This window comes from Fundulus heteroclitus, unplaced genomic scaffold, assembly GCF_011125445.2.
Source record: "Fundulus heteroclitus isolate FHET01 unplaced genomic scaffold, MU-UCD_Fhet_4.1 scaffold_96, whole genome shotgun sequence".
Lineage (NCBI taxonomy): Eukaryota > Metazoa > Chordata > Actinopteri > Cyprinodontiformes > Fundulidae > Fundulus > Fundulus heteroclitus.
Genome location: NW_023397428.1, coordinates 45,047 through 68,094, shown reverse-complemented (window position 1 = coordinate 68,094; position 23,048 = coordinate 45,047).

The window sequence follows — 23,048 nt, the reverse complement described above, 5'->3', positions numbered from 1 at the left end:
GAAAGATTTGTAATAAAGAGAAACAGCTGGAATATGTCATGGTGAAGATCTTAAGGTTTTTTGGACTTTGCGGAGTCATATTTTCCTCCATTTGATCGAACATACAAGGTTTAATAAAAACAAGTAAATAAAATAATAAATGACTGCAATACTGTACCTGAGCTGTGAGATATAAGGCAGACACAGTAGGAAACTCCTCACTTCACTCTCTTCCTGTGAGCAGCCTCTCAGCTCCACTGGTTTCTTCTCTGGTTGGAGTCTCAGCACTTCCAGGAGGATGGAGGTCTTTCTCTTTGAGAGGTCTATGGTCCAGACTGCAGGAGCTGACTGGAAAACTGACTGTAATGATGGAAGGAGACTCAGACCTGTTTTAGTCTCACAGTCCTTCATCTGGGAGTACAGATCCAGCAGGAAGTCACTCTGATATTTATCACTATATTTTGCAGGGAATGTTTGATATCTGCAGACTGATGCTAACAGCTCCATCATCTTCTCTCCAGTCTGCTGTTCTCTCTCTGCTGCTGCATAGAACAGATTTACTAAGAACCTGGTTTGTTCAGGAAGATCTGAGCTCCAAAAATAAAACCTGGAACAACAAGAAGGAAACATTTAGTGATGATTTGGTCTGAGCTGCATAAAAACAACCACTGACTACTGATGGACTCCATCTTGAACATGTCTGTCCTGGATGTGATGAAATTACATGTTAAACACATGTTTGATCAGAGCAGCTGTTACTGACTCACAACACAAACACTCATCCTGTAGCTCACATCTCTGACTTATTATCATCTCTGGCATTTCCTGATGTTGGATTTAGTTTTTAGCTGCAGAGAACTTCAAGCAACCAGCAGCAGCTTTAACTGCATGTAGTTCTCTGTGGGTCTGAGGAGCTGTTAACATGGCTGTGTTGTTGTCACTGAGCTACAGAGCACTTAGTATTCATATCATTTCATTATTCTCTCACACTGAAGACTGTCACATGTTTCTAAGCTGCTGCAGCTCAATATTTCTCCTTAAAACATGCATGTTCTCCCACATTGTTCTCTGGAAGCATTTGTTCCCACAGAGACCTTCATTCAGAGCAGTTAGACCAGCAGCCAGTAATGGTTCATGTTGCTGTTCTGACCACTGGAAACATGAGGGAGGACTTAGACAGGATGGACTGGAGGAGGAAGACCTTGACAAGACTGAACCTTTCACTGGATGGACAGAGAATGAATCTTAATGAAAAGTTAATTAAACTAAAACAACAGAATTATGAAACTAGTCATAAATAATATATTTTATATCCACTAGATGGTACAATTTATAATTAGGCGCCCGCCTATGCATTGAAAATGTATGGCGGAGGCCTTATGCTATGCACCTAATAAGGGTTTCTTTAATTAGGCGCCCGCCTATGCATTGAAAATGCATGGCGGAGGCCTTATGTTATGCACCTAATAAGGGTTTCTTTAATATTATAGCTTTTTATTCTTCCGTCACCGTGAATACAGCCCGAACCGTAGGCTGTACCCCCACAAACTATATATCAAAACGTGCGTCTCGACGGTGCGAAGTGTGCTATTTGTACTTGACGCCATTTAAAGTTACCGTGGTGACAAAATTAACCTAAAACCACTTCTCAAAACCACTTCCTACACACAGTTGACCTCACAAAAATGCAGAGCTCAGCATGGCACTTTTTTTCGGTACAGTGGTTTAGGTGTTCGGCTGGTGCACCAAAGGTCGCAGGTTCGCAACCCGCCGGGGGGGTACCCAATATATTATTTTTTTTTTACAAGTAACAAATAAATAATTTGAACAACTGATATAAATAAATGAATGATGAAAAAATTGCAACAGCAAGAACTACTGCTCATTAGCAGGCGCAATATGGACTTTTCAGCTCTGCACCGTCTCACATCAAAAAACAACAGTTTTCCTGAAGTTTTTTTTAATCTATTTTTCACCGGACTTTTTCTTCCAAAACTGCACCGCGTTGCTGCGCAATAGCACACATGAATTTCTGGACCTTCGGAGCTATAACAGTGATACATTTATCGCCGATATTCCCGTCATCCTATAGTTCTTCAGAACACTGGAACCTGCCGACTTCTCCCGGCCGGGCGGAAGTGCAACTCAGCCGGCATAAACAAAGCCTGTGAACCGCGGAGGGTGGTGCGTGCTAGGCTAAAGCTAACACCACACTGGCTATCTTTTCTTTCAAAACTGCACCGCGTTGCTGCGCTATAGCACACATGAGTTTCTGGACCTTCGGAGCTATAACAGTGATACATTTAACAGGTGTTACGGTAGCTGGTTACGCTGCTGATAATATCAAGATGAGGAACAGAGCGCACACCTCGAGGGGCGCTAATGATCCTTTTGGATGTGGTCAGCACCCATTAAAACAGGAAGAAGAAGAAGGGCGCACCAGTTTTAAAACAGAAGAAGAAGAAGTGGTCATAAACGGTGATGCGGAGCTGTTATGGTAAGTGTGTTAAGCCGGGCATACACTGTACAAGTTTTTCAGTCGTGGTACTTATATCGTCTCAAACTGTTCGACGGAACCGCGGGTTTAAAAGTTCACCGCTCACGATCTGTGTACGGCGCAACGCTCGGACGCGACCGGAGTGCTCATACTGTAGAAGAAGAAGAAGAAGAAGAAGAAGAAGAAGACGGAAGTGTCGATGGCTACTGTAAACATTACCGGAGAGAAACGTGCTGCTTTGGCAATATGTGCAATTTTGTGTGCAGAAAGCCCTAAAAAGAAAAGGCGACGACGTATTTGGAGAAAGACATGGCTGAGGAAACATGACTACTATGGTCTGCGAGTTTTACAGAAAGAACTTGAGGTAAGCTGGCGACAGTTGTCGTGCCAAACTAGGTATCCCCGCCAGGATTTGTATCCACTGCGTCGGGAGCGCGCATTCAGCTTGCTGAACGCAGTAAACTCCGCCTCATTTCCAGACAATTTGGCGTGAAAATCAAGATGTTTTATTTCTCTTAGCGAAATATAGGAATAGTGCCGTTAGATTATCGTTCAGTTAATGGGTTAAAATTGAAAACGTAACACTTGTTAGTACGATCGTAAGGGATTGCTATGTCGGTTAAAACTAGACTGATCACTCAGTATATCACGTTCTGATAAAGTAAATGGCTCTGTGGTCATCTCCAGATGTGTCACGAAAGTATTATGTCATTAGATTGTTGTATGTCTGTCTGCTGAAACTAAAAACCCACCTTCCTGAGTCCATCACAGCTGTCTACTTGTTCGGATAGACCCGCATGAATGGATTATATAAAGCTGATTCCAAGTGTGATCAAATGAACACAGAATAAAGTTACTGCCAAAATGATCAGATCTAATTATATTTTAATTCAGCCAAGAACCATATTAAGAAAACAAGATGTGTCGCTTTAAAAAAAAAGAACAGTATGAGGAGTTTCAAAATATATTACAATATATAATATTGTAATATATTTTATATATATTTTAATATATTGTAATAACATAATACAAAAAGTGTATTATATCAGTAGTGGTTTAAAAATATATTACAATTTTATTAGAATAGGATGTTTAAAAAATATTTGGACTTCACATTAAAAGTTTTATTGATTTCAAACACTGCAGCTAATTGTTATATGTGCTGACCAGACAGATTGGTCTGAAAGTTTTCCTCTCTAAGGAAACCCAGCAGGTTGCATCAAGTCTCTCCAAGCAGCATTCACTCCTGAAAGAGCGTAGAGCCACAGTGGACAGTCGTCTGCATTGTTGATGGCTTTGCAGCAATCCCTCATACTGAGCATGCATGAAGCTTCATATTCATAAGTTAAACTGCTATCCTTAGGTTGTGAGAATTGATCCTTGCATTTTTACTGGGATTTTGAGGTTCTATTGGCTAATTTTTTTAAAGTAGGCTGACAGGAAAGGGGTTATGAGAGGGAGGAAGACACGCGGTAAAGGACCTCAGGCTAAGTTGAGGACTAAGGCCTCTTATATACATATATATATACCCGTGCACCATCAGAGCAGGCCCCAATCTTTGGATTTGTAAGTAATGCTGTCCTCATCTTGCACAAAGTCAGCCAAGAAATGTATGCTGGAAACAGACTATCATGCTGAGCATATATGTATCCCCTTCCAAAATGGATTAGCAGTATCCCACATTCTAGATTTTTGGCACATAAACACCTCTTATAATCACAAACAACTGTAGAAAAGTTGAAGCTGTTAGCTCTTTAAATTAAGAAGTTACAAGGGGATACAAAAAATATCGGGGTCAGCCTGCCAGAATATGTATCCCCTTCCAAAATGGACTAACAGTAGCCCACATTCTTGAGTTTTGGCACAAAAGGTGGGTTTTTAGTTTCAGCAGACAGACATGCAACAATCTAATAACATAAAGCTAATACTTTCGTGACACATCTGGAGATGACCACAGAGCCGTTTACTTTATCAGAACGTGATATACTGAGTGATCAGTTTAGTTTTAACCGACATAGCAATCCCTTACGATCGTACTAACAAGTGTTACGTTTTCAATTTTAACCCATTAACTGAACGATAATGTAACGGCACTATTCCTATATTTCGCTAAGAGAAATAAAACATCTTGATTTTCATGCCGAATTGTCTGGAAATGAGGCGGAGTTTACTGCGTTCAGCAAGCTGAATGCGCGCTCCCGACGCAGGGGATACAAATCCTGGCGGGGATACCTAGTTTGGCACGACACCGTGCCCATTTAACACCCCAGCCTTTTGCTCTTTGTTTATCAACAACGAGATATGTCGATTTTAAAAACAGATCAATGTATTAGGAATTTAAAAAAATCAATTTCATTTTATTAGAATGTGATGTTTAAAAATATTTAGACTTCGCAAAGCTGGAGGTTAAAAGTTTTATTGATTTTAAACACTCTCCTGATGCAGGGGATACACATTCTGGCGGGGATAAGTCGTTTGGCTATGCTATTCTAGCGCAGCAGGTCTTGGTGATATCACAGTAAAATGAGCAAAAGTCTGGGCTATTTCTGCCCTGTGATGGACTGGCGACCTGTCCAGTTTATACCCCGCTTCTCGCCCATTGACAGCTGGAGATCGGCACCGGTCCGAACCCAGCAGGGATAAACGTGTAAGAAAATGGATGATGGATGGTCTGGGCTATTTCTTTTTCCTTGCCATTAAGATCTTTGCCAACTGGCGCCAGAAAATGCTATTACTGGGCTTTCTTCGTCTGGAAACACCTTACACATTGAACGCACTCAGCTGACAATACAGCGATCTGATTGGCTGAGCAGCAAAAATCGAATCACGTGACCTCTCGGCCCGGAGCGCAACAGTTCAGATTTTTTATCAGCAATAACTTATTAATGTGCAAGTGAAAACGTGGGATTATTGGTGTTTTGAGATCACTGCTATGTGTAGCAACATATCTAAGTGCAAGAAAGTTGCCGTCTGACAGTTCATCCGAAACTTCTTAAGGAGACGTCCCACAGATTCTGGCCCACGGACTCGTTTTGAGGAAACTACGGTTGTAGCTCAGTGTCTGCCTTGCGGTGGTTGCGGAGAGGTGTCTGTTTTGTAGAATAAATCATCCGCCGATGAGTTATTGATCTGGAAAGCCGAATCTGAAACCACCGAAAAACATTTCAGATCCCAAATGTACAGTGTTCTAACTCTTCCAGTCTATTAGCAGCTTCCCTTAAGAGGTCGGACACTGAACATCTGCCTGCTGAGTTATTATTAAACAATGCTTTATGTCGGGGAAAAGCCATGTAGATTTGACCGACGCAGTAAAATGCTAACCAACCAATGGGAAGAAGTTGAGCCCTTAAGACACAGCCCTCCTCATTTGCATAATGAGGCAGAAATGCATACAGAAATGTAAAAAGGACAGGCAGAAATGTAAAAAGGACAGGCAGAAATGTAAAAAGGAGAGACAGAAATGTAAAAATTGCAAACAGAAATGTAAAAAGGACAGATAGAAATGTAAAAACGAGAAACAGAAATGTAAAAAGGACAAACAGAAATGTAAAAAGGACAAACAGAAATGTAAAAAGGACAAACAGAAATGTAAAAAGGACAGATAGAAATGTAAAAACGAGAAACAGAAATGTAAAAAGGACAAACAGAAATGTAAAAAGGACAAACAGAAATGTAAAAAGGACAGAAATGTAAAAACGAGAAACAGAAATGTAAAAAGGACAGATAGAAATGTAAAAACGAGAAACAGAAATGTAAAAAGGACAAACAGAAATAAATAGCATCTGAGAAATAAATAGGGCAAAAAATACAAAGAAAGAATAAAACAGACAAAAATATTATAACATGCACATAAATAAATACTTAAAAAAATAAGTAATTAATAAATTGGCTAATTAAAGGAAATATATACATTTTGTCTCACTGTATAATTCATTTTCTATCTGCATTTATTTGTGCATTGTATTTTTGGTGGCACATAATTGTATGCATATTAAGTTATTGAGCATTTATTTATTTCTGTATTTATTTTTAAATATGGAAGACTTGGTGCTCCATACTCCAGGTCTCAACAAGAGTTCATCTAAAGATGTTTTAGAACTGATTGGTGAACTTTAGTTTATATTTCAGAAAGTTAGTTATAAGTAGAGTTGTGTGGTTTTTTTGTTTTCTGGATACAATCCGGGTTAGCACCCGAACATCCCTTACAGACAGCTTCCTCGTGCGTCCACAGTTAATCCTGTTGGATGTGGTTCGTCCACATTACCCTGGACCCCGTGGCTCTTGATACATCACAAACACTTGCTGTCTTGGTCACAGATGCAAGGCAAGGCAAGGGAAATTTATATATATAGCTCAATTCAGTACATAGACAATACAAAGTGCTTTACATGATTATAATATAGCAAAATAAACGCAAGTAGGAATAAAATGTAGATAGAAAATAGAATAAAAGCAAGTACAGATAGAATGTAGAAACAAAGAAGAACATTAAAAACAGTAAAACAGTTTAACTAGAACAGTCAAAGGCAATTTTAAACAAATGTGTTTTTAATCTTGATTTAAAAGAACTCAGGCTTTCCGCACTTTTACAGTTTTCTGGAAGTTTGTTCCAGATAAGTGGAGCATAGGAACTAAATGCTGCTTCTCCTTGTTTGGTTCTGGTTCTAGGTAAGCAGGCTGGAGCCAGAAGACCTGAGTGGTCTGGAGGGTTGATGCCCTGATAACAAGTCTGTGATGTATTTAGGTGCTAAGCCATTCAGGGATTTATAGACTAACAGAAGTATTTTAAAGTCTATTCTCTGAGATACAGGGAGCCAGTGTAAGGACTTTAGAACTGGGTTCATGTTCTCTACTTTTTTTAGTCTTAGTGAGGACGCGGGCAGCAGCGTTCTGGATCAGCTGCAGCTGTCTGATCCACTTTTTAGGCAGACCTGTGAAAACACCATTGCAGTGATCAATTCTACTAAAAATAAACGCATGGATTAGTTTTTCCAGATCCTGCTGAGACATCAGTCCTTTAATCCTGGAAATGTTCTTCAGGTGATAGAAAGCCGACCTTGTCACTGTCTGTAAATGCTTTTGGAGGTTCAGGTCTGAGTCCATCACTACAACCAGATTTCGGGCCTGATCAGTGGTTTCTAGCTGAAGCGACTGAAGCTGTGTGCTAACTTTTGATTTCTCCTCTATTGGTCCAAATATTATTACTTCAGTTTTGTTTTTATTCAATTGAAGAAAGTTTTGACACATCCAGCAAGATGTGCACCAACAATTTGTCCTCCTTTGAACTCACCCATGTCACCCATAATGTTGTGTGCATTGCAATATTTTGAGCAAAACTGTGCTCTTACCCTGCTAATTGGACCTTCATGCTCTGCTCTTATTGGTTCAATGTGCAATTAATGATGATTGACCACCAGGCTGGTCCAATTTAGCCATGAAACCTCCCACACTAAAATGAGAGGTGTTTCAGTTTCATTGTCCAACCCCTTTATATATTGTATTTCACTTACTGAATTGAGTTACTGAAATAATTGTCTATACTTTTATTTATTAAGATTTAATGCTAGTGTTTACGTAAGGCAGAGGTTACAAATGTAAACGTTTCAACCTTTTGTTTGGACCGTTTTTGCCTTTTCTTCTTTCTATTAAAAACGGCTCTAAGAGAAGAGGTGGAAACGACGCCCCCAAAATGACACTTGTGGCCAAAAAGTGTATTATGTCAGTAGTGGTTTAGGACTACCGTAGCAAATGAATGGGAAACGTTGACCGTCGGCTGTCGCCAATTAGCTCATTAGCTGCGTCTCAGATCGAAGTACGCAGTTTGCAGCTCTGCAGACGCAAAGTTTTCCCGGTCGGCAGGTTTTGATGAAGACAAATCCTTTTCACTCAGAAGGTTTGATTTAAAATCCCCAAGCGATGAGAGACTACGACCAAGGAACTCGGAAGCTTTGCCTTTGACGGTCACGCCCACCACCAGGCGGGCGCCTTCTTCAACTTCTTCAGAAGTTGAACGATTCTAGTTAATATTATTATTATTGCTTTTTATTCTTCCGTCACCGTCAATACAGCCCGAACCGTAAGCTGTACCCCCACAAACTATATATCAAAACGTGCGTCTCGACGCCGCGAAGTGTGCTATTTGTACTTGACGCCATTTAAAGTTACCGTGGTGACAAAATTAACCAAATACCACTTCTCAAAACCACTTCCTAGACACAGTCGACCTCTAAATAATGCAGAGCTCAGCATGGCACATTCTTTTGGTACAGGGGTTTAGGTGTTGGGCTGGTGCACCAAAGGTCGCAGGTTCGCAACCCGCTTGGGGTACCGAATATTTTTTTTCTTTTTTAAAAGTAACAAATAAATAATTTGAACAACTGATATAAATAAATGAATGATGAAAAAATTGCAACAGCAAGAACAACCCCCCGGCCAATACAGCACCACTCACCTGTGGGAAATGGCACTACACACCATTTTTGTCAAATGTTGAGTTCTGGGCCCAGATTTGGTGAGGCTTAGTTGCTAAAGGAGGCCGATCTGACACATGGCCTTTAGTGAGCTTTGGTGACATTAAGTATTGGCACCCCAACACACCATTTTTGTCAAATGTTGAGTTCTGGGCCCAGATTTGGTGAGGCTTAGTTGCTAAAGGAGGCCAAAGTGAGCTTTGGTGACATTAAGTATTGGCACCCTTTTTGAGGAACTTCCCAGTACAGGATTTGGACCAAACTAACAGAGTACAATCACACGGTCATACTGGACACAACCATGTTAGCGGCTAACCCTTAGCATGTTGCTAACCGGAAGTAGCTCTAGGAAGGTCTCACCAACTTCTGCTTCACAGAGTTTGTACTTCCTTTAGTAGTCTGTAATGCCTTTAACATTTTTATTCACATATTTCATTTTTTCATGCTACATTGAAGTATTTAATCATGTTTTAATAACACCAATTTTCCATGCTGCTTGGATGCAGACCTTCTCCTGTCGGCTGGTTTTGACGAAGACAAATCCTTTTCACACTCAGAAGATTTGATTTAAAATCCCCAAGTGATAAAAGCCTACGACCACGGAACTCGGAAGCTTTGCCTTTGACGGTTACGCGCACCACCAGGCGGGCGCCTTCTTCAACTTCTTCAGAAGTTGAACGATTCTAGTTAAACTTGATACTTTTAGATAAATCCTGCAGGTTAGTGAATAATCAGAGTTTAAACAAAAAATAAAGTGAAACTAAAGGAAACAGCAGTTTTAAGATTAGAATGATTTGTAACAAAGAGGAAAAGCTGGAATATGTCATGGTGAAGATCTAAAGGTTTTTTGGACTTTGTGGAGTTGGATTTTGCTCCATTTGATCAAACTTACATGGTCAAATAAAAACAAGTTAATAAAATATTAAATGACTGCATCACTGTACCTGAGCTCTGAGATATAAGGCAGACACTGTAGGAAACTCCTCACTTCACTCTCTTCCTGTGAGCAGCCTGTCAGCTCCACTGGTTTCTTCTCTGGTTGGAGTCTCAGCACTTCCAGGAGGTTGGAGGTCTTTATCTTTGAGAGGTCTATGGTCCAGACTGCAGGAGCTGACTTGAAAACTGACTGTAATGAAGGAAGGAGACTCAGACCTGTTTTAGTCTCACCGTCCTTCATCTGGGAGTACAGATCCAGCAGGAAGTCAAGTCGATATTTAATTAAATCATCATCAAAAAAGTCATGCTCAGGAATATATCTTTCATATCTGCAGACTGATGCTAGCAGCTGCAGCATCTTCTTATCTCCTGTCTGCTGTTCTCTCTTTGCTGCTGCACAGAACAGATTCACTAAGAACCTGGTTTGTTCAGGAAGATCCGATCTCTGATGATCAAACCTGGAACAACAAGAAGGAAACATTTAATGATGATTTGGTCTGAGCAGCATAAAAACAACCACTGACTACTGATGGACTCCATCTTGAACATGTTTGTCCTGGATGTGATGAAATTACATGTTAAACACATGTTTGATCAGAGCAGCTGTTACTGACTGACAACACAAACACTGATCCTGTGGCTCACATCTCTGACTTATTATCATCTCTGGCATTTCCTGATGTTGGATTTAGTTTTTAGCTGCAGAGAAATTCAAGCAACCAGCAGCAGCTTTAACTGCATGTTTTTCTCTGTGTGTCTGAGGAGCTGTTAACATGGCTATCTTGTTGTCACTGAGCTACAGAGCTCTTAGTATTCATATCATTTCATTATTCTCTCACACTGAAGACTGTCACATGTTTCTAAGCTGCTGCAGCTCAATATTTCTCCTTAAAACATGCATGTTCTCCCACATTGTTCTCTGGAAGCATTTGTTCCCACAGAGACCTTCATTCAGAGCAGTTAGACCAGCAGCCAGTAATGGTTCATGTTGCTGTTCTGACCACTGGAAACATGAGGGAGGACTTAGACAGGATGAACTGGAGGAGGAAGACCTTGACAAGACTGAACCTTTCACTGGATGGACAGAGAATGGATCTCAATGAAAAGTCAATTAAACTAAAACAACAGAATTATGAAACTAGTCATAAATAATAGATTTTATATCCACTAGATGCTGTAAGTTATAATTAAACTTGAGTTTTTAGAATAATCCTGTAGGTTTGTGAATAATCAGAGTTTAAAGCAAAAAGAAAGTGAAACTAAAGGAAACAGCAGTTTGAAGATTAGAATGATTTGTAATAAAAAGGAAAAGCTGGAATATGTTATGGTGAAGATCTAAAGTTTTTTTGGACTTTGTGGAGTCATATTTTTTTCCATTTGATCAAACATGCATTGATTAATAAAAACAATCAATACAATATTAAAGGGGTCGGGTGCACTGTACAAAGGGTGGCAGTAGAGGGCGGGGACCTTGGTGTTCCGATCCTCGGCTGCAGAAGCTGGCTCTTGGGACGTGGAATGTCACCTCTCTGGTGGGGAAAGGAGCCTGAGCTAGTGCGTGAGTTTGAGAGGTTCCGGCTAGAGATAGTCGGACTCACCACGATGCATGGGTCTGGCTCAGGAACCAGTTTCCTTGAGAGGGGTTGGACATTCTTCCACTCTGGAGTTTGCCCTGGTGAGAGGCGCGGAGCTGGAGTGGGCATAATTGTTGCCCATCATCTCGGTGCCTGCACTTTGGGGTTCACCCCGGTGAATGAGAGGGTGGCCTCCATCCGCATACGTGTGGGGGGACGGGTTCTGACTGTTGTTTGTGCTTATGCAGTTCAGATTACCCACCCTTTTTGGAGTCCTTGGAGGGGGTACTGGAGAGTGACCCTCCTAGGGACTCCCTCGTTCTTCTGGAGGACTTCAACGCTCACGTGGGCAATGACAGTGAGACCTGGAGAGGCGTGGTTGGGAGGAATGGCCCACCTGATCTGAACTCGAGTGGTGTTCTGTTGTTTGACTTCTGTGCTCGTCATGGATTGTCCATCACAAACACCATGTTCAAGCATAATGTTGTCCATATGTGCTCTTGGCACCAGGACACCCTAGGCTGTAGTTCAATGATCGACTTTGTTGTCGTTTCATCTGAGGCCCCGGGGGTGGATGAGATTCGCCCTGAGTACCTTAAGGCTCTGGATGTTGTGGGGCTGTGTTGGTTAATGCGGCTCTGCAGCATTGTGTGGACATAGGGGGCAGTTCCCCTGGATTGGCAGACTTGGGAGGTGGTCCCCCTGTTTAAAAAGGGGGACCGGAGGGTGTGTTCATATTACATAGGAATCACACTCTTAAGTCTCCCTGGTAAGGTCTATTCTGGGGTTCTGTAAAGGAAGGTCCTTCAGATAGTCGAATCTAAGATTCAGGAAGAGCAGTGTGGTTTTCGTCCTGGCCGTGGAACACTGGACCAGCTCTATACCCTCAGCAGGATCCTGGAGGGGGCATGGGAGTTTGCCCAACCAGTCTACATGTGTTTTGTGGATCTGGAGAAGGCATTCGACCGTGTCCCTGGAGGGGTCCTGTGGGAGGTACTCTGGGAGTATGGAGTACCGGGCCCTTTAATAAGGGCTGTCAGCTCTCTGTATGACCGGTGTCAGAGTCTGGTCCACATTGCCGGCTGTAAGTCGGACTCGTTTCCGGTGAGAGTTGGACTCCGCCAAGGTTGCCCTTTGTCACCGATTCTGTTCATAACTTTTATGGACAGAATTTCTAGGCGCAGCCAAGGTGTTGAGGGGATCAGTTTTGGTGGCCTTAGGATTGTGTCTCTGCTATTCGCGGATGACGTGGTCCTATTGGCTTCATCAGGGCGTGATCTACAGCTCTCACTAGAGCGGTTCACAGCCGAGTGTGAAGCGGCCGGGATGAAAATCAGTGCCTCCAAATCTGAGACCATGGTCTTGAGCTGGAAAAGGGTAGAGTGCCTCCTCCGGGTTGGGGAGGATATGCTGCCCCTAGTGGAGGAGTTCAAGTATCTTGGGGTCTTGTTCTCAAATGAGGGGAAGATGGAGCGAGAGATCGACAGGCGGATTGGTGCGGAGTCTGCTGTGAAGCAGGCACTGCACCTCTCCGTTGTGGTGAAGAGAGAGCTGAGCCAAAAGGCGAAGCTCTCGATTTACGGGTCGATCTACGTTTCTACCCTCATCTATTGTCATGAGCTTTGGGTCATGACCGAAAGAACGAGATCCCGGATACAAGCGGCCGGAATGAGTTTTCTCCGTAGTGTGTCTGGGCTCTCCCTTAGAGATAGGGTGAGGAGCACAGTCATCCGGGGAGGACTCAGAGTAGAGCCGCTGCTCCTCCACGTCGAGAGGAGCCAGTTGAGGTGGCTGGGGCATCTGGTTAGGATGCCTCCTAGACGCCTCCCTGGTGAGGTGTTCCGGGCACGTCCCACCGGGAGGAGACCCAGAGGGAGACCCAGGACACATTGGGGGGGGGGACTATGTCTCTCGGCTGGCCTGGGAACGCCTTGGGATTCCCCCGGAGGGGCTGGCCAGAGTGGCTGGGGATCGAACATACAACGTTTAATAAAAACAAGTAAATAAAATATTAAATGACTGCATTACTGTACCTGAGCTGTGAGATATAAGGCAGACACTGCAGGAAACTCCTCACTTCACTCTCTTCCTGTGAGCAGCCTGTCAGCTTCACTGGTTTCTTCTCTGGTTGCAGTCTCAGCACTTCCAGGAGGATGGAGGTCTTTCTCTCTGAGAGGTCTATGGTCCAGACTGCAGGAGCTGACTGGAAAACTGACTGTAATGATGGAAGGAGACTCAGACCTGTTTTAGTCTCACAGTCCTTCATCTGGGAGTACAGATCCAGCAGGAAGTCAAGGCGATATTTGCTACTAGGATCTAAAAGGAATGTTTGATATCTGCAGACTGATGTTAACAGCTGCAGCATCTTGTCTCCTGTCTGCTGTTCTCTCTCTGCTGCTGCACAGAACAGATTCACTAAGAACCTGGTTTGTTTAGGAAGATCTGAGCTCCAAGGATCAAACCTGGAACAACAAGAAGGAAACATTTAGTGATGATTTGGTCTGAGCTGCATAAAAACAACCACTGACTACTGATGGACTCCATCTTGAACATGTCTGTCCTGGATGTGATGAAATTACATGTTAAACACATGTTTGATCAGAGCAGCTGTTACTGACTCACAACACAAACACTGATCCTGTGGCTCACATCTCTGACTTATTATCATCTCTGGCATTGCCTGATGTTAGATTTAGTTTTTAGCTGCAGAGAAATTCAAGCAACCAGCAGCAGCTTTAACTGCATGTTTTTCTCTGTGTGTCTGAGGAGCTGTTAACATGGCTGTGTTGTTGTCACTGAGCTACAGAGCTCTTAGTGTTCACATAATTTCCTTATTCTCTCACACTGAAGACTGTCACACGTTTCTAAGCTGCTGCAGCTTAATATTTCTCATTAAAACATGCATGTTCTCCCACATTGTTCTCTAGAAGCATTTGTTCCCACAGAGACCTACATTCAGAGCAGTTAGACCAGCAGCCAGTAATGGTTCATGTTGCTGTTCTGACCACTGGAAACATGAGGGAGGACTTAGACAGGATGGACTAGAGGAGGAAGACGTTGACAAAGAAGGAGCTCATCGTCGACTTCAGGAAGAACCAGCCTCACCACGCGCCACTGCTCATCAACAATTCAGCTGTGGAGGTGGTCAGCAGCACCAAGTTCCTGGGGTTGCACATCACGGACAACCTCACCTGGTCTGTGAACACCACGTCACTGGTGAAGAAGGCGCAGAAAAGACTGTACTTCCTGCGGAGGGTGAGGAGAGCCCGCCTGCCCCCGCCCATCCTCAAGACCTTCTGCAGAAGCACCATAGAGAGCATTCTGACCAGCTGTCTCACTGTGTGGGGTGGAGGCTGCAGTGCCGCCAACTGGAAGAACGTGAGGAGAGTGGTGAGGACAGCAGAAGGGATCATCGGGGCTCCTCTCCCCTCCATCAAGGACATCTCATCAAAGTGCTGGGTGTCCCGAGCCAGTAACATCATCAGGGACCCCACACACCCCCACCATGGACTGTTCTCCCTGCTGCCTTCTGGGAAAAGGTTCCGCAGCATCCACTGTAGGTCCTCCAGGTTCTGCAAAAGCTTTTTCCCGGTTGCCATCAGACTGTTGAACTGCTAGTGACTCTGGGCTGTCGAGGCCCGAAAAACGGACTCTGTACCACATTCACATAACTGCACATTTACACATTTGCACATATGCTTCAGAATGCTGGACCGCAGAATGCTGGACTGCTGAAGCCACTAAATGGACACTGCACCACACTCGCATAACTGCACATTTACACATTTGGTCATATGCTTCAGACCGTTGAACTGTTGAAGCCTCAAATGGACTCTGTACCACATGTAAATATCACACAGTCTATTTCCCCTGCATTGTCTACATTGTTACCTTGTTTTACATCGTTTACATTTCTATTGTTTACATAAATATCTGCTGTATCTGGATACCGTGAATAGCACATTGTCTTTTTCCCATGCATTGTTTACATAGTTTTACATTTCAATTGCTTACATAAATCGCTGCTGCATCTGTATCCTGAAAATTAGTGCAATCTACTGTGATTCTTAGAGTGATTTCTAGAGTGATTTTTCAAGCTGTATGCAAACGAAATTTCGGTCTGTACGCACTTTGTGCATACAAAATGACAATAAAGCTATCTGTCTGTCTGTCTATCTATATACAAGACTGAACCTTTCCACTGGATGGAGAGAGAATGGATCTCAATGAAAAGTCAATTAAACTAAAACAACAGAATTATGAAACTAGTCAAAAATAACAGATTTTATATCCACTAGATGATAGAATTTATAATTGAAATTGAGATTTTAGAAAAATCCTGCAGGTTAGTGAATAATCAGAGTTTAAAGCAAAAAGAAAGTGAAACTAAGGGAAACAGCAGTTTGAAGATTAGAATGATTTGTAATAAAGAGGAAAAGCTGGAATATGTCATGGTGAAGATCTAAGATCTCCACTTTGCGGAGTCATATTTTTCTCTATCTGATCAAACATGCATGGTTTAATAAAAACAATTAATATAATATTAAATTACTACTGTACATTACTGTACCTGAGCTGTGAGATATAAGGTAGACACAGTAGGAAACTCCTCACTTCACCCTCTTCCTGTGAGCAGCCTGTCAGCTCCACTTGTTTCTTCTCTGGTTGGAGTCTCAGCACTTCCAGGAGGATGGAGGTCTTTCTCTCTGACAGGTCTATGGTCCAGACTGCAGGAGCTGACTGGAAAACTAACTGTAATAATGGAAGGAGACTCAGACCTGTTTTAGTCTCACAGTCCTTCATCTGGGAGTACAGATCCAGCAGGAGGTCAAGGCGATATTTAATTAAATTATCATCAATAAAGTCATGCTCAGGAATAACTCTTTCGTATCTGCAGACTGATGCTAACAGCTGCAGCATCTTCTCTCCTGTTTGCTGTTCTCTCTCTGCTGCTGCACAGAACAGATTCACTAAGAACCTGGTTTGTTCAGGAAGATCTGATCTCTGACGATTAAAGCTGCAACAACAAGAAGGAAACATTTAGTGATGATTTGATCTGAGCTGCATAAATACAACCACTTACTACTGATGGACTCCATCTTGAATATGTCTGTCCTGGATGTGATGAAATTACATGTTAAACACATGTTTGATCAGAGCAACTGTTACTGACTCACAACACAAACACTGATCCTGTGGCTCACATCTCTGACTTATTATCATCTCTGGCATTTCCTGATGATGAATTTAGTTTTTAGTTTTTAGCTGCAGAGAAATTCAAGTAACCAGCAGCAGCTTTAACTGCATTTTTTTCTCTGTGAGTCTGAGGAGCTGTTAACATGGCTGTGTTGTTGTCACTGAGCTCTTAGTAGTCACATCATTTCATTATTCTCTCACACTGAAGACTGTCACGTGTTTTTAAGCTGCTGTAGCCCAATATTTCTCCTTAAAACATGCATGTTCTCCCACATTGTTCTCTGGAAGCATTTGTTCCCACAGAGACCTTCATTCAGAGCAGTTAGACCAGCAGCCAGTAATGGTTCATGTTGCTGTTCTGACCACTGGAAACATGAGGGAGGACTTAGACAGGATGGACTGGAGGAGGAAGACCTTGAAGAGACTGAACCTTTCACTGGATGGACAGAGAATGAATCTTAATGAAAAGTCAATTCAACTAAAACAACAGGATTATGAAACTAGTCATAAATGATATATTTTATATCCACTAGATCAGGGATTCCCAAAGTGTGGTGCACGCAACCCTGGGGGTGCGCGAGGCGAAAACCGTAATGGCATCTGACCGTGGTCCCTCCTCCCCTACACACACAATAAAGACGTGTAAATAAGCATTTCCTTTGTAAAGCCTAAACAACTGTTAACTTAATCAATAAATAAAAATGTATTGTAATAATTTGTATTAGACTTTATTGCTAAGTGCTGTTGCACACTTTAAATAAGATTGCTTTGTTTCTTTAAATAAGATTGCTTTGGGATCATGCCGGAAGAAATGTGTAACTTCCGGAGAGAGGAGTCGTAATTGAGGGACTAGCGGAGTGAAAGCTGTCCCGTCCTGTTCGTCCTAAAATAAAGTGTTAGCAGCAAAACCTCGGTCCTGTTTGGTTTGAAATGTACTGGGAATTTGTGTTTGGAGAAAATCCTCTTGAGTTTTTCAGAGACTCCAGCAACATATGGGATGACAATGTTTTTGCGTTTCTTCTTCTCACCATTATGTTCTGCACCGGGTCTTTTGGATTTTCTTGCTGATTTGACAAAATCAGTTCATTTTAAGATGAAAAATCCGCATTGTGCTGTATATGCGCACATGGCTTGTGGTCTCTGCTTCAATCATTCTCGCAAATACGCTCAATTGGCTGAAACAGGTGAGATATCTAAAGTGAAAGTTAGTCATTAAAGAGGAGAGGAAGAGAGTGAGAGAGAAATTGGAGGCAACAGAGGAGAGAATCGCAACAGATCCGGGAGAAGAAAATGAGCCAGAATCAGAAAATGTCTCTTTCTCTCTCTTGACTTTACTTCGTTTATGTCAGCAGAGGAAAAATTAAATTTGGGCCGAAAGTTTTATTTACGAGATTAAATTGAGTGACTCGGTCTCTCTATGGATCGCGCAGCGCCTACAAACAGCGCTGCTGCTCATGGTGCCGTGACTTTGAACCGGTGAAAAGCTCTGACGCGCATGTCATGCACGCCGCTGTCGTTACCGCTGCTACGGGGGGGGATCAGCATTGATAGATGCGATTTCTTGACTATGCTCACGCACAGATCTGTAATACTTTTAATTGCGAATTAGACAGGCGCAGACTGCACCGTGCAGTTCGTTTTAAAGAGGCAGTTTTACCGCATATTCAGACAGAAACGGGCTGGGGGAGCCGAGGTGTGTTGCCGTGGGCGGGTTTACCTGCTGAAGGTAACCGCTGTGAAACAATCAAAAAAAATTCTTGGATTAATTCAATTCAATTCAATTTTATTTATATAGCGCCAAATCATGAAACATGTCATCTCAAGGCACTTTACAAAGTCAAGTTCAATCATATTATACAGATTGGGTCAGATTATACAGATTGGTCAAAAATGTCCTATATAAGGAAACCAGTTGATTGCATCAAAGTCCCGACAAGCAGGATTCACTCCTGGGGAAGCGTAGAGCCACAGGGAGAGTCGTCTGCATTGTACATGGCTTTGCTGCAATCCCTCATACTGAGCAAGCATGAAGCGACAGTGGGAAGAAAAACTCCCCATTAACGGGAAGGAAAACCTCCGGCAGAACCGGGCTCAGTATGAACGGTCATCTGCTTCGACCGACTGGGGGTTACAGAAGACAGAGCAGAGACACAACAAGAGAGACAAAAAAGCACAGGAGCACACATTGATGCAGTAATCTGTTCTACATTAGATGGTAGTAATATTAGATGGATTAATAACATCTTTATGGAGCGCTAGAGTTACTGTTACTGTGTGCTGCTTTACCAGTTCTCGTTCGCTCGTCATTGGACACAAATCAAACTACTTTGTGATTGTATTTTGCAGAGTAAGTTGTGCGTCAGACTCAGATTGAGAAGCTTTGTTATGACGTTTGAGTTGTAACTGCAACCGTTTATATATATATATATATATATATATATATATATATATATATATATATATATATATATATATATATATATATTTTTTTTTTTTTTTTTTTTCAATTTCAATTCAATTCAATTTTATTTATATGTTGCCAAATCATGAAACATGTCATCTCAAGGCACTTTACAAACTCAAGTTCAATCATATTATACAGATTGGGTCAGATTATACAGATTGGTCAAAAATATCCTATATAAGGAAACCAGTTGATTGCATCAAAGTCCCGACAAGCAGCACTTACTCCTGGGGAACCGTAGAGCAACAGGGAGAGTCATCTGCATTTCTACATGGCTTTGCTGCAATCCCTCATACTGAGCAAGCATGAAGCGACAGTGGGAAGAAAAACTCCCCATTAACGGGAAGGAAAACCTCCGGCAGAACCGGGCTCAGTATGAACGGTCATCTGCCTCGACCGACTGGGCTTACAGAAGACAGAGCAGAGACACAACAAGAGAGACAAAAAAGCACAGAAGCACACATTGATCCAGTAATCTGTTCTACATTAGATGGTAGTAGCGGGTGAGCCGTCTTCTCTGGATGATGTCACAGTTAACAGAACGCCAGACCAGGTGTACCTTCTATGAAGAAAAAGAGAGAGAGCAAAAAGTTAAAAGCTGAAATGACGACAGTCATTTCAATGTAATACAATGCAAAACTGGAGAACAGTAGACTGAAGAACAGTAGAAATCAGTAGAGTGAGAAAATTAGACCCTGATGTCCTCCAGCAGCCTGGGCCTATCACAGCACAACTATAGAGATAGCTCAGGGTAACATGAGCCACTCTAACTATAAGCTTTGTCAAAAAGGAAAGTTTTAAGGTTAGTCTTAAAAATAGATAGGGTGTCTGCCTCACGGACCAAAACTGGGAGTTGGTTCCACAGGAGAGGAGCCTGATAGCTAAAGGATCTGCCTCCCATTCTACTTTTAGAGACTCTAGGAACCACCAGCAGACCTGCAGTCTGAGAGCGAAGTGCTCTGTTAGGAACATACGAGGTAATCAGAGCTCTGATACATGATGGAGCTTGATTATTAAGGGCTTTATACGTTAGAAGGAGAATTTTAAATTCTATTCTTGATTTAACAGGAAGCCAATGAAGGGAAGCTAAAATTGGAGAAATATGATCCCTCTTGTTGATTTTCATCAGAACTCTTGCCGCAGCATTTTGGATCAGCTGAAGACTTCGAACTGCATTTTGTGGACTTCCTGATAGTAAAGAATTACAATAGTCCAGCCTTGAAGTAACAAATGCATGGACTAGTTTTTCAGCATCACCCCTGGACAGAATGTTTCTAAGTTTGGCGATATTCCGGAGGTGAAAAAAGGAAACTCTGGAAACCTGTTTAAAATGGGATTTAAATGACATGTCTTGGTCGAAAACAACACCAAGATTTTAACTTTATTACCAGAGGCCAAATTAATGCCATTCAGATTAAGTGATTGATTAAGAACTTTATTTTTTGAAGACTCTGGCCCAAAGATTACAACTTCTGTCTTGTCAGAATTTAAATACAGGAAATTTAAAGTCATCCAGCTTTTGATGTCATCAAGACATGACTGCAGTCGAAGTAACTGGTTGGATTCATCAGGATTTATGGATAAATATAGCTGAGTGTCATCAGCATAACAGTGGAAATTAATCCCATGCTGTCTGATAATTTTGCCAATTGAAAGCATATATATATAGTAAATAGAATTGGTCCAAGGACTGAACCCTGTGGTACTCCACAAGTGACCATAGAGTTTGAGGAAGATTTATTATTAACATGGACAAACTGGAATCTGTCCGACAGATGCTTTTCCCTTAATCCCTACAGTATGCTCAAGTCTTTGTAGGATAATATTGTGATCAACTGTATCAAATGCAGCACTGAGATCTAACAGGACAAGTATAGACACAAGTCCATTATCTGAGGCCATGAGAATATCATAAGTGACCTTCACCAGAGCTGTTTCAGTGCTATGATGAGCTCTAAAGCCTGACTGAAACTCCTCAAGTAGGTCATTACTTTGTAAATGTTCACATAGTTGATTAGCAACTACTTTCTCAAGAATTTTAGATAAGAAAAGAAGATTAGATATAGGTCTGTAATTTACTAACTCATCTTGATCAAGAGATGGTTTCTTAAGTAAAGGTTTAATAACAGCTACTTTAAAAGCCTGTGGTACATATCCATTTACCAAGGATAGATTAATCATGTCTAAAATAGGACCACTGATCAGAGGGAATACCTCCTTAAACAACTTGGTTGGGATTGGGTCTAACATACAGGTAGAAGGTTTAGATAAAGCTAAAATTTTAGATAGCTCAGAAAGCTCTACTACTTTTAAACAGTTCAGACACTGCGCAGGTTCTAAGGATTCCTCCAATGCTGCCTCACTTACTGAGGACGAGGCTTGTTGAATACACACGAGGTGCCTTTCTCAGCTACCTAAGCAGGTAGCTGTAGCCTTACGCCAGGAGCAGATGTCTTCAGGTGGTGTCCAACCTTCACTGGGTGTTTCAGCCCTAAACCACAACACCCTCCAGTTGGTGGGCCCGCAGTGAGTGGCCAGCTCACTGCCCATCTGCTCCTGGCTTCCAGCTTTCCTCCTCTCTCTTGCTCCAAATCCAGCATGAGGCACGTTCCGCCTCCTCCCCCATCCGACGAGCTGCCTCCTTTTTACTCCGCTCATCCATGCCTATGGCAGAAAGGAAGTTCCACGCAGACCTTGCTGGAAAGCCCCTGCACCCTATCTCCACAGGAAAGACCCACGCCTGCCAGCCTCTGTCTCGGCAGTCTTGGGCCAGCTGTTGATATTTTGCGGCCTTCCTTTCATGGGCCTCCTCGCACCCCTCCTCCCATGGTACTGTCAGTTCCACCAAGATTATCTTCCGCTCCTTGGATGACCACAGCACTATGTCAGGGCGGAGGGTTGTTTGCACCACCTCAGGAAACTGCAGCCTCTTCCCCACATCCACCCTCATCTCCCAGGAACTTGCGGCCTGGAGAATGCTAGTCCTTTTCCTCCTGGTGGACTGTGGTCTAGCAGCTCCTTCCTTGAGGAAGGTGATAGCTCTCTGTGCGGTCGTGTCGGCTGGCCTCTTCTTGACCCTCTCCCGCTCTATGGTGTCAGCCAATGAGAGGAGCACTTTGTCGTGGCGCCATCTATACCGCCCCTGGGTTAATGATGTTTTGCACCCGGACAGTATATGGGCCAAGGTCCCCCTCTTGCCACACAGCTTACAAAGTGGATCCTCTCTTAGACCCCATGTGTGGAGATGTACTGGGGAGGGGAGGGTATCATAAACAGACCGTAAAAGGAAGGAGATGCGATAGGGCTCCAGGCGCCACAGCTCCCTCCATGTGACTTTGCGCCTGGGCAAGTCCCATTTTGTCCAGGCTCCCTGGGAACCTTGCTGCACTGCTCTTGCTACTCGCTTCTCCTCCTCTCTGCTCCTCACTTCCATTTGCACCATGCCTCTCCTGGTTCCCGTGTTTGCACCTCCCCAGGTTTGGAACTGTGCAGAGCCGAGGCCTTGTCGGTGAATGCACTGGTTTCCCACTATGTCCCGCAACTTCAAGGAGCTGACTGCCTGGTCTACAGCTGCATTGGCAGCCCACTTGCGTCCAGATCTGGTTGTCATGCCAGCTTGACTGATGAGGTCATCGTTGGAATCCCTCAGACTTAGGACAACCCTGCATTTCGCCACCTTGTACTCCTCGACTACTGATGACAGGGGGAGTTGCAGAGGTAATCATGTTTGGGAGGATGCCAATTATTTTATTTTTAATGGAATCAATATATATATATATATATATATATATATATATATATATATATATATATATAAAATATTATTATTATTATATATTTTTATTTATTTATTTTTTCTTGGGGGTGCGTCAACCCAGCTGGAACACAGAAGGGGGTGCATGGCTAAAAAAGTTTGGGAACCCCTGCACTAG